Source organism: Thalassophryne amazonica, chromosome 16 (assembly GCF_902500255.1).
Source record: "Thalassophryne amazonica chromosome 16, fThaAma1.1, whole genome shotgun sequence".
Lineage (NCBI taxonomy): Eukaryota > Metazoa > Chordata > Actinopteri > Batrachoidiformes > Batrachoididae > Thalassophryne > Thalassophryne amazonica.
In genome coordinates this window covers 7,298,246-7,311,521 of record NC_047118.1, presented here as the reverse complement: position 1 = coordinate 7,311,521, position 13,276 = coordinate 7,298,246, and the positions used below count along the sequence as shown (strand labels likewise).

Here is a 13,276-nt window from a genome sequence, read left to right as displayed (position 1 = left end):
ATTGTTTGAAGAAGATACAAGTTAGGAGATATGTACTTTGACTTTGTTAATAACCCGCACTTATGTCTGGGAAGATTCTGTATTTATGTAAAATCCTTGTCCTTTTTATATTTGTTGTTTTGTTTGTTTGTTTGTTTTTTAGATTAGATTAGATAGAATTTATTATTCCCTTGGGAAGACTCCCTCAGGAAAATTAGGGTTCCAGCAGCATTGTATAGCAGCACAAAGGGTAAGAAGCACACAGAGTATCAAAAGTGAAAGTAAAAAACAAACTGTAAAATGTAACTACAAATATAAATACCAGAAATACTGCTTGCTACTGTCTTACTGGCTACTACTGTTCCTCTCCCTCCTGTCCTCTGTCTTCCTGTTACTCCTTATTTAATAGGGAAACAGTATTTCCTGGTTCTCTCCCTCAGCCCCAACCAGTCCCAGCAGAAGACTGCCCCTCCCTGAGCCTGGTTCTGCTGGAGGTTTCTTCCTGTTAAAAGGGAGTTTTTCCTTCCCACTGTAGCCAAGTGCTTGCTCACAGGGGGTCGTTTTGACCGTTGGGGTTTTACATAATTATTGTATGGCCTTGCCTTACAATATAAAGCGCCTTGGGGCAACTGTTTGTTGTGATTTGGCGCTATATAAAAAAAAAATTGATTGATTGATTGATTGATATTAAAATGAACCAAGAACCTGTACTGTTCCATAGAGAAAATAAACTGACAAATGTATTTCTGTCAAATATTTTGTTCCAGGTATTCTGACTTTTTTGTGTTGCACTGATAAATCTGGCTATCCGCATCAGCTGGCAGCAGCAGAATCTGAGAGAGACATTCTGACAACTCACGTGCTGATCAGATAAATGTGTACACCCCCCTGTGATGATGTTAAACCTGCAAAACAGCAAAAATGACACTGATCAATGACTGGGCGAACATCATTAAAATATTTTTGCCTGAACCTTTACTTTGGTGTTGACACCAACAGAGCGGGACAGTTTTAATGAGGCCACCACCTTACATTTCTGTATGCAGGAAAAAATTAAAATGAAACTGTGACATCACCAAAACACACTAAAGACATTTTGTCAGAGATTTTTCAACCTTTCAGCGTTATCAGGCAAACGTTTACACAACCTTGTGGCTGTTTTGTTTAGAGTGCTTTATATTTTAGGTTTTTTTTAGACGCTTCACCTGGCTGTGGCTGATAGGTGGCTCCTTTCAAGAGGTGGGAATGGACTGGTTTTCTGCCTGGGTGATTGCCATCCAGGATCCAAAGTGGTTCCATAGTATGGTAGACGCAGTGACCTCACCTGACATGACCTCCTGACCTGACTTACTTATCAGATAAAGTTATGTAACTGCCTGTTTGCTACTCCCGTACTGTTTACATATGCATTTCTATCATGACTATTTCTATTTATGCATTTTGTCTTCTATTATAATACACACATTCAAGGAGAAAACCCAGTGTATGTTAAACCAGGAGAGCACCCATTAGAGTGTCTTACTCCATGAAAGTATTTATTCCCTTAATTATTAAAATATGATTTACTCACTTATTATTATAAAGCATGCTGACAGCTGTGTGCATACTGTGAGTTATGCAGTGAAGTTTTATGTTACCCTGGAAAAATAGTGGCTTTGTCCTCTTCGTTTATATATATATATATATATATACAGTAGTGTTCAGAATAATAGTAGTGCTATGTGACTAAAAAGATTAATCCAGGTTTTGAGTATATTTCTTATTGTTACATGGGAAACAAGGTACCAGTAGATTCAGTAGATTCTCACAAATCCAATAAGACCAAGCATTCATGATATGCACACTCTTAAGGCTATGAAATTGGGCTATTAGTAAAAAAAAGTAGAAAAGGGGGTGTTCACAATAATAGTAGTGTGGCATTCAGTCAGTGAGTTTGTCAGTTTTGTGGAACAAACAGGTGTGAATCAGGTGTCCCCTATTTAAGGATGAATAATGCTCAGTATGGATTTAGAACAAAACATTCGACAGCTATGGCAATTATGGAACTAATAGAAAAAATATCAACAACAATAGATAATAAGGATTATTTTGTAAGTATTTTTATCGACCTGAAAAAGGCTTCTGATGTTATAGACCACTCAAGATTGCTTCACAAGTTACAACAATATGGAATAAGAGGTATTGCACATCAGTGGTAAAAAGCTACTTAGAAAATAGAAAACAGTTTGTACAGATAAATAATACCAAATCAGAATTGTGTAACATTATTTATGGAGTACCACAAGGATCGGTACTTGGAACCAAACTGTTTATTTTGTATATCAATGATTTTGTGAATGTATCAAATGTGCTTGGCAGTATTATATTTGCTGATGATGCAACACTGTTTTACTCTGGATCAGATATACAGGAAGTAGCACAAGTGATAAATACAGAATTGGAAAAAGTTAAACATTGGTTTGATATAAACAGATTGTCACTAAATATTAATAAGACAAATTTTATATTGTTTAATGATAGAGCGAAAAAAATAATGTGTCATTACAAATAGATGGTGTCAGGAACTCGGGGTGATGTGGCACCAAAGGTTGTGGGACCCAAATGCAAAAACTCACAATGGAATTGAAATTGAAAGGCTTTATCGGTCAAAAAATGAGCTTGGATTCGGTACACAGTTAGGCAGTCATGGATGCAGAGGTAGAGATAGTCGGCAGGCCAGGGCGTTGTCAAAAAGGCAGGCTCAGGTCTTTAACACAAGACAGACAAAGTACGTGGGCAGCAGCAAGACGAGGTCACAAAACAGAGCTGGGTCAGTACACGGCAAAACAAGGCAGAGCTATGAAAAGGCTGGTACGAGGACTGTGAAAATCAACGAACTGGCGGGGCTTGAGTGAAGGCAGAGAGTTTAAATAACCAAAGTGGAAATGAGGAAAGTGAGAACAGGTGTGTTGGAACAGGTGTCCTCTTTCTGGTTCGAAAGAGGACGTGGCAAACAGAAGAAACAGAAAAGTTCAGGTGGGCGTGACGTAGTGCAAAAATACTGAACAGCAAAAACCAAAAGGTAATTCTGATGAAGAAAAAACACAAATAACAAAATGCAGAGACAAGTGCAATGAGACAAAGATGAAAGAAAACAGAAAAAACAACTAAACATCATGACATGCAAACGGAAAGAAATGACCCCAAAAACTAGTACATGTTAAAGTGGACAGACCAGCCAGAATATAAAAGACTAAGACAAAACTAGAACGGAACTGACCATGGCTAGAGTATAAAAACTAAGAACAAAATGGCAAACAAACCCACAGACGACAGAATAACAGATAATGCCTAAAATGACTAAACAGAAGACTAAGTGATAAACTGAAAACAAAAGCAGAGACAAAAGTAAACTTCACAGAAAAGGCCAGACTAAAGCATAATACAAGAAATTAAATAAACAGAACAAAACCAAGACTGAAGTGAAAACTAAGGTAACAATTAATGAAAACAATGTGGCAAAACAGCTACTAAGACAAAACTACACAATACATGAACGATGAACAGAAAACAAAACCAATGAAAACATGAACATGGCAGGAATGCAAATACAGATGTACAGAACAAGAAAGCAAAGATCAATGAAAAAGTCATAACAGAAAGCACATCAAGGGCAGGACCATGACAGATGGAATGGATATACAAAGGGTAAAAGAAACGAAATTTTTAGGAGTCATGATTGATGAAGATCTTACATGGAAGTCACACATAAATTACATAAAAGGAAAAATAGCGAAAGCCATTGCTGTTTTGCATAAAGTAAAATATTCATTAAATAGTTATGGTTTATTAACATTGTACAATTGTACGATTGTCCCATATTTAACATATAACATATTGTGTAGAAATCTGGGGATCAACATATACAACCTATATACAACCTTTATTTATTTTGCAGAAAAGAGCTTTAAAAGTGATTAGTAACAGTGGTTTTAGAGATCCATCTAATCCATTGTTTATGAAGTATAGGGTACTTAAATTTTATGATTTAGTCAATTTGAAAATATTACAAACAATGTACCAAGTTAATAAAAATACTTTACCTACAAACATTCAAAATATGTTTGAAAAAAGAGTAAGTAGTTATAAAGTGAAAGGAATAGAAGTCTTTAAAAAAAACAAGATTTAGAACTAAAGTAAAGGAAAGGAGTATTGCAGTAAATGGTGTAAAATTATGGAACAATCTTAATAAAGAAATTAAAGAATTAAGGTCGCTTAAATTATTTAAAAAAATGTATTAAATTAGATGTATTAAGTAAGTATGACACTGTGAAATAAGTCAGTGGGCTGCAAGGAAGTAAAAAAAAAAGGTGATCTGTTAATAATGTTTGGAGTGTTTTGAGTTTGGAATGTAACCTGTCAGAGATGTAATTTATTAATTAATGGTCATAATTATGAAATGGGTCAGTGGTATGTGACGAGTTAAAGAAATGTAGTGTGTTGAATGGTGTTGATTATGGTGCTGGGTATTGGGTGATTGTGTTGTTGGAGGGGGCAGAAATTATAAGACTTGTTCTTTCTGCTCCTTTTCATTCTATTGTTGTGGTGCTTTGTTTCTGTTTTTCTGTTGTTGTTTTTTTTTAAATGAATGAAATAAATATTAAAGAATAAAGAATAAAAGAATGAAGTCAGCACCTGTTGAACATGCTTTTCTCTTTGAAAGCCTGAAGAAAATGGGACGTTCAAGACATTGTTCAGAAGAACAGCGTAGTTTGATTAAAAAGTTGATTGGAGAGGGGAAAACCTATACACAGGTGCAAAAAATTATATGCTGTTCATCTACAATGATCTCCAATGCTTTAAAATGGAAGAAGAAAAAAAAAAAAACAGACACGTGGAAGAAAATGGAAAACAACCATCAGAATGGATAGAAGAATAACCAGAATGGCAAAGGCTCCAGGATGATCAAAGACAGTCTGGAGTTACCTGTAAGTGCTGTGACAGTTAGAAGACGCCTGTGTGAAGCTAATTTATTTGCAAGAATCCCCCGCAAAGTCCCTCTGTTAAATAAAAGACGTGCAGAAGAGGTTACAGTTTGCCAAAGAACACATCAACTGGCCTAAAGAGAAATGGAGGAATATTTTGTGGACTGATTAGATTAAAATTGTTCTTTTTGGGTCCAAGGGCCGCAGACAGTTTGTGAGACTACCCCCAAACTCTGAATTCAAGCCACAGTTCACAGTGAAAACAGTGAAGCATGGTGGTGCAAGCATCATGATATGGGCATGTTTCTCCTACTATGGTGTTGGGCCTATATATCGCATACCAGGTATCATGGATCAGTTTGGATATGTCAAAATACTTGTAGAGGTCACGTTGCCTTATGCTGAAGAGGACATGCCCTCTAAATGGGTGTTTCAACAAGACAGTGACCCCAAGCACACTAGTAAACCAGCAAAATCTTGGTTCCAAACCAACAAAATTAATGCCTCACAGATGTGAAGAAATCATGAAAAACTGTGGTTATACAACTAAATACTAGTTTAGTGATTCACAGGATTGCTAAAAAAGCAGTTTGAACATAATAGTTTAGAGTTTGTAGTGTCAACAGCAGATGCTACTATTATTGTGAACACCCCCTTTTCTACATTTTTTTAACTAATAGCCCAACTTCATAGCCTTACGAGTGTGCATATCATGAATGCTTGGTCTTGTTGGCTTGAAATGCTGAAAACATAGCCACAGTTGACTCATGTTTTTCTCAGTCTTATACGACCTGTGTACCATCGTGACGTTTTCCTCCTTCAGTGTTTTGTAATTAGTATTTTGTAAAGACACATAAAGGTAGCTGGTGAGTTCCAATTAGAGGGGTGCTGTGGGGTCAGCATAAGGTTCCCACAATGTATGTAGCCCCAGTTAAAGAAGCCTATTGATTTTGGGCTCAGAATCTCAAGGCTCAAGATCACTGGAAGGAAGTTATACTGTAAGTTAATAACTGCTTTGGAAGGTAACAGGTTTTTGCACCATTGATGCAGTGATGTGAGCCAACAAGAGCCAATGAGAGATGTTGTTACAGATTTCATTGTGCAGCCTGTGACATTCTGAAAATAATTGCATCGTCATGTTGGAACTATAAATGGATGGAAACATTGTTCTTCAGTGGAACAATGATTTTAAGTTGCGAAAGTTACATCAGGATTAAATTCAAGAAGACCGAAACTCTGACTTTTTTAAAATCATTGTTTATACAGAAAAACTAATCATCCCACTAACAGGGCTAGTCCACAGGCTGCTGTTCTACTACGATCACCCTCGATCCAAAAAAGTGCATAAATGGGATGAAACAATTTCATCCAGCTTGCCTCCTAACAGGCTCACTTATACGAGGTCTAAAAGTAGCCGACCTTATTATTTATTTCAAAAACCATATGGATTTGAATCACGTGTGATTACATCAGACATGCTTGAACCCTCGTGGGCATGCGAGAGTTTTTTCACGCCTGTCGGTTACGTCATTCGCCTGTGGGCAGTCTTTGAGTGAGGAGTGGTCCACCCTCTCGTCGATTTTTTCATTGTTTAGGAATGGCTCAGAGACTGCTGCTTTGTTTGATCAAAATTTTTCAAAACTGTAAGGCACAACTGAGTGGACACCATTCGATAAATTCAGCTGGTTTTCGGTAAAAAATTTAACGGCTGATGAGAGATTTTGGTCTGGTAGTGTCGCCGTAAGGACGGCCCACGGCGCCTGACGGCGATCTGCGCTTCGAGGCAGCAGCGTCTCGCCGTTTCAAGTTGAAAACTTCCACATTTCAGGCTCTGTTGACCCAGGAAGTCGTCAGAGAATAGAGAACTTTCAGAAGAAGTCGGCATGAGGAGTTTATTCGGACATTCCATTGTTAACGGACATTTTGTAATGAAAGAACGTGCGGGCAGAGTCGCATGTCGGGCCGGACCCGACCGAGGGGGGTTGCGACAGGAAAAACACCTCCGTTGGAAACCTTAACGGGCAAGTTGGAACATGCCCAAGCTGTTAAACAATTTCTCAGTTACTCACTTGTTGAAAGCCATCAAAAGCCGCCTGAATTTTACAAATGGTTTTCAACACGGTGTTTTCCTGTCGCGGCACACACAGATTTGCAGAGTCGTCACGGAAACGACTCGGCGAATTTGCGTGCACGTCTTTCATTAAAAAATGTCCTTAAACAGTGGAATGTCCGCATAAAATCCTCATGCCGGCCTCTTCTGAATCTTCTCTGTTCTCTCACGACATCCTGGGTGAATTAAGTTTTAAATTAGGATGTTTTCAGGTCGAAACAGGCCGACAACGGCGCCTGGAAGCGCTGCAGGACGTCCCGCTCTGTGGGAAGTCCTTACACCGACAGAAACACCCCATAATCTCTCATCAGCCATTAAATTTTTCACCGAAAACCAGCTTAATTTCTTGAATAGTATCCACTCGGATATTCCTCACAGGTCCAGAAAAAATTTTGATAAAGCAACGCGCGCCGTCTGGAGCACCGTGTTAAACAAAGGAATTCAGCCGAGAGGGCGGGACCACATCTCACTCAAGGCCTGCCCACAGGGAAATGACGTCACCGACACGCGTGAAAAACTCACGCATGCGCACGAGGGTTGAAGCATGATTGGTGTAATCGCACGTCATTCAAATCCATATAGTTAAAAAAAAAAAGGGTCGGTTTATTGTCTAATAGACCTCGTAAAGTGCAGACCTGGCAACGTGCCCGAAAATGAGCACGATCAAACAGGTTTCAAGCCATAGTCACTACAACTACCCTGTTTAAAGAAGTTTGAACCCGATTGAAGCCGTGAGGACTACAAATACCCAGATCAATCAATCAATTTCAATCAATTTTATTTATATAGCGCCAAATCACAACAAACAGTTGCCCCAAGGCGCTTTATATTGTAAGGCAAAGCCATACAATAATTACGTAAAAACCCCAACGGTCAAAACGACCCCCTGTGAGCAAGCACTTGGCGACAGTGGGAAGGAAAAACTCCCTTTTAACAGGAAGAAACCTCCAGCAGAACCAGGCTCAGGGAGGGGCAGTCTTCTGCTGGGACTGGTTGGGGCTGAGGGAGAGAATCAGGAAAAAGACATGCTGTGGAGGGGAGCAGAGATCAATCACTAATGATTAAATGCAGAGTGGTGCATACAGAGCAAAAAGAGAAAGAAACACTCAGTGCATCATGGGAACCCCCCCAGCAGTCTAAGTCTATAGCAGCATAACTAAGGGATGGTTCAGGGTCACCTGATCCAGCCCTAACTATAAGCTTTAGCAAAAAGGAAAGTTTTAAGCCTAATCTTAAAAGTAGAGAGGGTGTCTGTCTCCCTGATCCGAATTGGGAGCTGGTTCCACAGGAGAGGAGCCTGAAAGCTGAAGGTCCTGCCTCCCATTCTACTCTTACAAACCCTAGGAACTACAAGTAAGCCTGCAGTCTGAGAGCGAAGTGCTCTATTGGGGTGATATGGTACTATGAGGTCCCTAAGATAAGATGGGACCTGATTATTCAAAACCTTATAAGTAAGAAGAAGAATTTTAAATTCTATTCTAGAAGTAACAGGAAGCCAATGAAGAGAGGCCAATATGGGTGAGATATGCTCTCTCCTTCTAGTCCCCGTTAGTACTCTAGCTGCAGCATTTTGATTTAACTGAAGGCTTTTCACGGAACGTTTAGGACAACCTGATAATAATGAATTACAATAGTCCAGCCTAGAGGAAATAAATGCATGAATTAGTTTTTCAGCATCACTCTGAGACAAGACCTTTCTAATTTTAGAGATATTACGTAAATGCAAAAAAGCAGTCCTACATATTTGTTTGGTAGGAATGGGGTCTAATAGACATGTTGATGGTTTGAAGGAAGTAACTAATGAAAATAACTCAGACAGAACAATCGGAGAGAAAGAGTCTAACCAAATACCGGCATCACTGAAAGCAGCCAAAGATAACGATACGTCTTTGGGATGGTTATGAGTAATTTTTTCTCTAATAGTTAAAATTTTATTAGCAAAGAAAGTCATGAAGTCATTACTAGTTAAAGTTAAAGGAATACTCGGCTCAATAGAGCTCTGGCTCTTTGTCAGCCTGGCTACAGTGCTGAAAAGAAACCTGGGGTTGTTCTTATTTTCTTCAATTAGTGATGAGTAGTAAGATGTCCTAGCTTTACGGAGGGCTTTTTTATAGAGCAACAGACTCTTTTTCCAGGCTAAGTGAAGATCTTCTAAATTAGTGAGACGCCATTTCCTCTCCAGCTTACGGGTTATCTGCTTTAAGCTGCGAGTTTGTGAGTTATACCACGGAGTCAGGCACTTCTGATTTAATGCTCTCTTTTTCAGAGGAGCTACAGCATCCAAAGTTGTCTTCAATGAGGAGGTAAAACTATTGACGAGATACTCTATCTCACTTACAGAGTTTAGGTAGCTACTCTGCACTGTGTTGGTATATGGCATTAGAGAACATAAAGAAGGAATCATATCCTTAAACCTAGTTACAGTGCTTTCTGAAAGACTTCTAGTGTAATGAAACTTATTCCCCACTGCTGGGTAGTCCATCAGAGTAAATGTAAATGTTATTAAGAAATGATCAGACAGAAGGGAGTTTTCAGGGAATACTGTTAAGTCTTCAATTTCCATACCATAAGTCAGAACAAGATCTAAGATATGATTAAAGTGGTGGGTGGACTCATTTACATTTTGAGCAAAGCCAATTGAGTCTAATAATAGATTAAATGCAGTGTTGAGGCTGTCATTCTCAGCATCTGTGTGGATGTTAAAATCGCCCACTATAATTGTCTTATCTGAGCTAAGCACTAAGTCAGACAAAAGGTCTGAAAATTCACAGAGAAACTCACAGTAACGACCAGGTGGACGATAGATAATAACAAATAAAACTGGTTTTTGGGACTTCCAGTTTGGATGGACAAGACTAAGAGTCAAGCTTTCAAATGAATTAAAGCTCTGTCTGGGTTTTTGATTAATTAATAAGCTGGAATGGAAGATTGTTGCTAATCCTCCGCCTCGGCCCGTGCTACGAGCATTCTGGCAGTTAGTGTGACTCAGGGGTGTTAACTCATTTAAACTAACATAATTATCCTGCTGTAACCAGGTTTCTGTAAGGCAGAATAAATCAATATGTTGATCAATTATTATATAATTTACTAACAGGGACTTAGAAGAGAGAGACCTAATGTTTAATAGACCACATTTAACTGTTTTAGTCTGTGGTGCTGTTGAAGGTGCTATAATATTTTTTCTTTTTGAATTTTTATGCTTAAATAGATTTTTGCTGGTTATTGGTGGTCTGGGAGCAGGCACTGTCTCTACGGGGATGGGGTAATGAGGGGATGGCAGGGGGAGAGAAGCTGCAGAGAGGTGTGTAAGACTACAACTCTGCTTCCTGGTCCCAACCCTGGATAGTCACGGTTTGGAGGATTTAAGAAAATGTAATCGTTGATACAGATGTAATCATGTATCAACGATTTTGAGAATCAGGATGAAATTTTTGAACAGTTCAAAAAAAATTGGATCTCAATTTCCATTCTGGTGCCAATGATGGCCGAAACTACTACATATACCAAGTTTGTTCAAGATTGACAACAATGGATCAAGAAATTATGAGAATGCTTCAAAACGTGTGGTGATTTGCTCTGTGGAATACTCCTCTGTCTTTCATCTTATTATTATTGTTGGCGGCACAGGCAGCAATATTCTCCCTAAATTTGTTGTCAGTTGACGTGATTAAAGTTATTTCACACAAATCAAAATCTGTCTTTGAGGTGAATTTACTTCAAACTGTCTTCATGCAAACTCGATAAGTTCTATTTATGTTTTTTACCTAGCGTGTATGTAACAGAAAAAGTCATAAATATGCGTATTTATAGCTTCTTCTAAATTGTCAAGGTGTGATAGGGGTGTTACATGGGCGTAAACATTGAGCACGCTTGTAGGAGACATGTAAGTAAACAGCCCAGAAATGCTGCCATCAGAAAATTGTTACTCCCTTTCCCATTTATATAAGTGAATAAGAAATCAGTGTTGTTGAGAACTGAAAGTGTCATTGGTGACTATTAATGAATAGTAGGTGCAGCTTTACGTGTGTCAAATGTTATTTTTATTCATGCGAAGATGCGATCTGTTGTGTTATAAAAGCACAATTTGCTGAAGTCAGATGTTTGGGTAAGTGTAGAGATCGAACAGGAACAGTCCAATGCGAATATGTGGTTTTATGAAATAGTAATAGCACCGTGTTCTAATCCATGTGGGAAAATATGTATTACAGGCCCATCATCTCACCAATATGAGAAAATAGGCTTTCATGACTAACATGCACAAGAAAATGGTAACGAGAAATGTCTCTCATTTGTTTTACAAATTGCACCAGATTGCACCAAGTTGCATGTAATATTTCAAAATTTTCTGGGGGAGGTTTCCCAAACCCCTCAAAAGGCGCTGCAGCTTTCCAAGGTCATGATTTTTTTTTTTTTCAGATTTTTCTTTGTTCACTCACATCACTGTTGATGACATTGCATCTCTTTTTTATATGCGCAGTATGTATGTATGTAGCTAGATATCTCAAGTGGGCCTAATCCAAGTTTGATCAAACAACACATATTTAGGCGCATCGATGGGAAAATTGGATTTTGGTTTCGATTGGTCAACAAACAAGGTCAGAAGGTCATGGTCAAATTTCTGGCCCTATGCTAACATGTAGGAAAATGGCAGATTTTACAGAAATAAGTTTGGATGTTTTGTTACTATTGAACGTGGCTGTTTAAAAGTCTGTGTGGCATTTTCTGTCTGTGTTATAGTTTGAAATGTGAGTGTAGCATCACTTTGAACTCTTTAGTCACGTGGGAGTAACAGCGCCACCTAGTCATAATGAGTGGTGACAAGTCATGTACTATGTTATAGCTTTCAGTGTGTGCTTCACTTTCAGTATGTGCTTTTGTCTGTATGCAGTTTAACTCGTAGTTTGACATTTTCTTTGTTTTTTTTTAAGCCACTAGTTGTTTTCCATCTTTACCTTTTTATTATTGTGCCATATTGTCTAGAATAGAACTGGAGCATAACTGCCTTTGAATTATAATTAACGTACTGTTTTTATGGCACTCTTCCTTCTCTTAGAGCATTTAAACAGCAAAAAATTCCATGCCGTAATCAAACCCATGTTATATGGTTACATTTCCTCAAAGGTTTCCCTGAAAACTTTTTGGAATTCATCCTGGCTTTTTTGGCAGTGAGTTTCAGTTAGACAAAAAAAAAAAAGTGTAATATGTTTTACTGTTCAGAGTCGTCTCCAGCCCTGCTCAAGTAGAAAACCCTGTTTAACCAATGTTGCATCATCAACTGTTGGCCGAGCTAAACCAGCAGTGGAGTTGAACTGTTTTTTGTGTGTATACGCTCTAGTTGTATTGACATAAAGACAAGAAATCGGCTTGGAATGTCAACTATGTGGGCTTGTATTTGTAGATCTCTGAGGAATGCTCATGTTTCTTTTGAAACTGTGTTCTCTTCTCATTATTAAAGACGGGTGTGTGTATGAAATCTTAAAGGACACATCGCACGTTATTTAACGTCCTGGTTAGCGGCACAACATCAAAGTATTCATGATTGTAAGTCTATCCATGCAAATGTGGTAATAATTAGTGGTCGCTGATGTATTTTATTGCTGTTTATCCCTCTCACTCAGCAAGTCAGCAGGTGCATTTTCAGAAAACATCTTACTCGCCATTTCTCGCCGTTTTTCGACGTGTGACATACATTTTAGCAAACACAGAAACATCCCAATGGCTGGAAGACAGAGTGAAACGAACGCTGTTACATCCGAAGCTTCTTAGCTTTGATTTGAAAGTGATGGCTCAGATTTATCAGATATGATCGGGAACATCGCCCTGACATCTGGCAGTGAATTTGATGATGATGATGATGATGATGATGATGATGATGAGGGACCTGCAGCGGGGTTTGCTGAAATACTGCCCTACCATTTAGCACCAAAGGTCCAGCAGCAAGCCACTGCCACTGACATGGAGGATGTAGCTGTTGGGGATGATTGTGTGGAAAATACAGAATGGTGAAAATCACTGATAATTAATTTTGTATAACTATACTGTTTAGGCCTATACTAACAGCAGATACAGATGAGGACAAAATCATTAGCCCCCTGTGAAACTTATAGCTTTAATTTCATGTAAGGTTTTCCTATTGGGAAAGTGAAATGCACGGACCCATGCCAGGGGGTGTAAGTGAACGGCCAATAGGAATTCCAATAAATAACAATTTAATATGCAAATG

General features: G+C 38.5%; 1 protein-coding gene across 6 annotated transcripts in view; it reads left to right on the top strand.

Moving 5' to 3' along the window:
• The window catches only part of arhgap23a (Rho GTPase activating protein 23a), a 201,235-nt gene that overhangs the window by 114,585 nt on the left and 73,374 nt on the right, over positions 1-13,276 (top strand). The window lies entirely within an intron of this gene.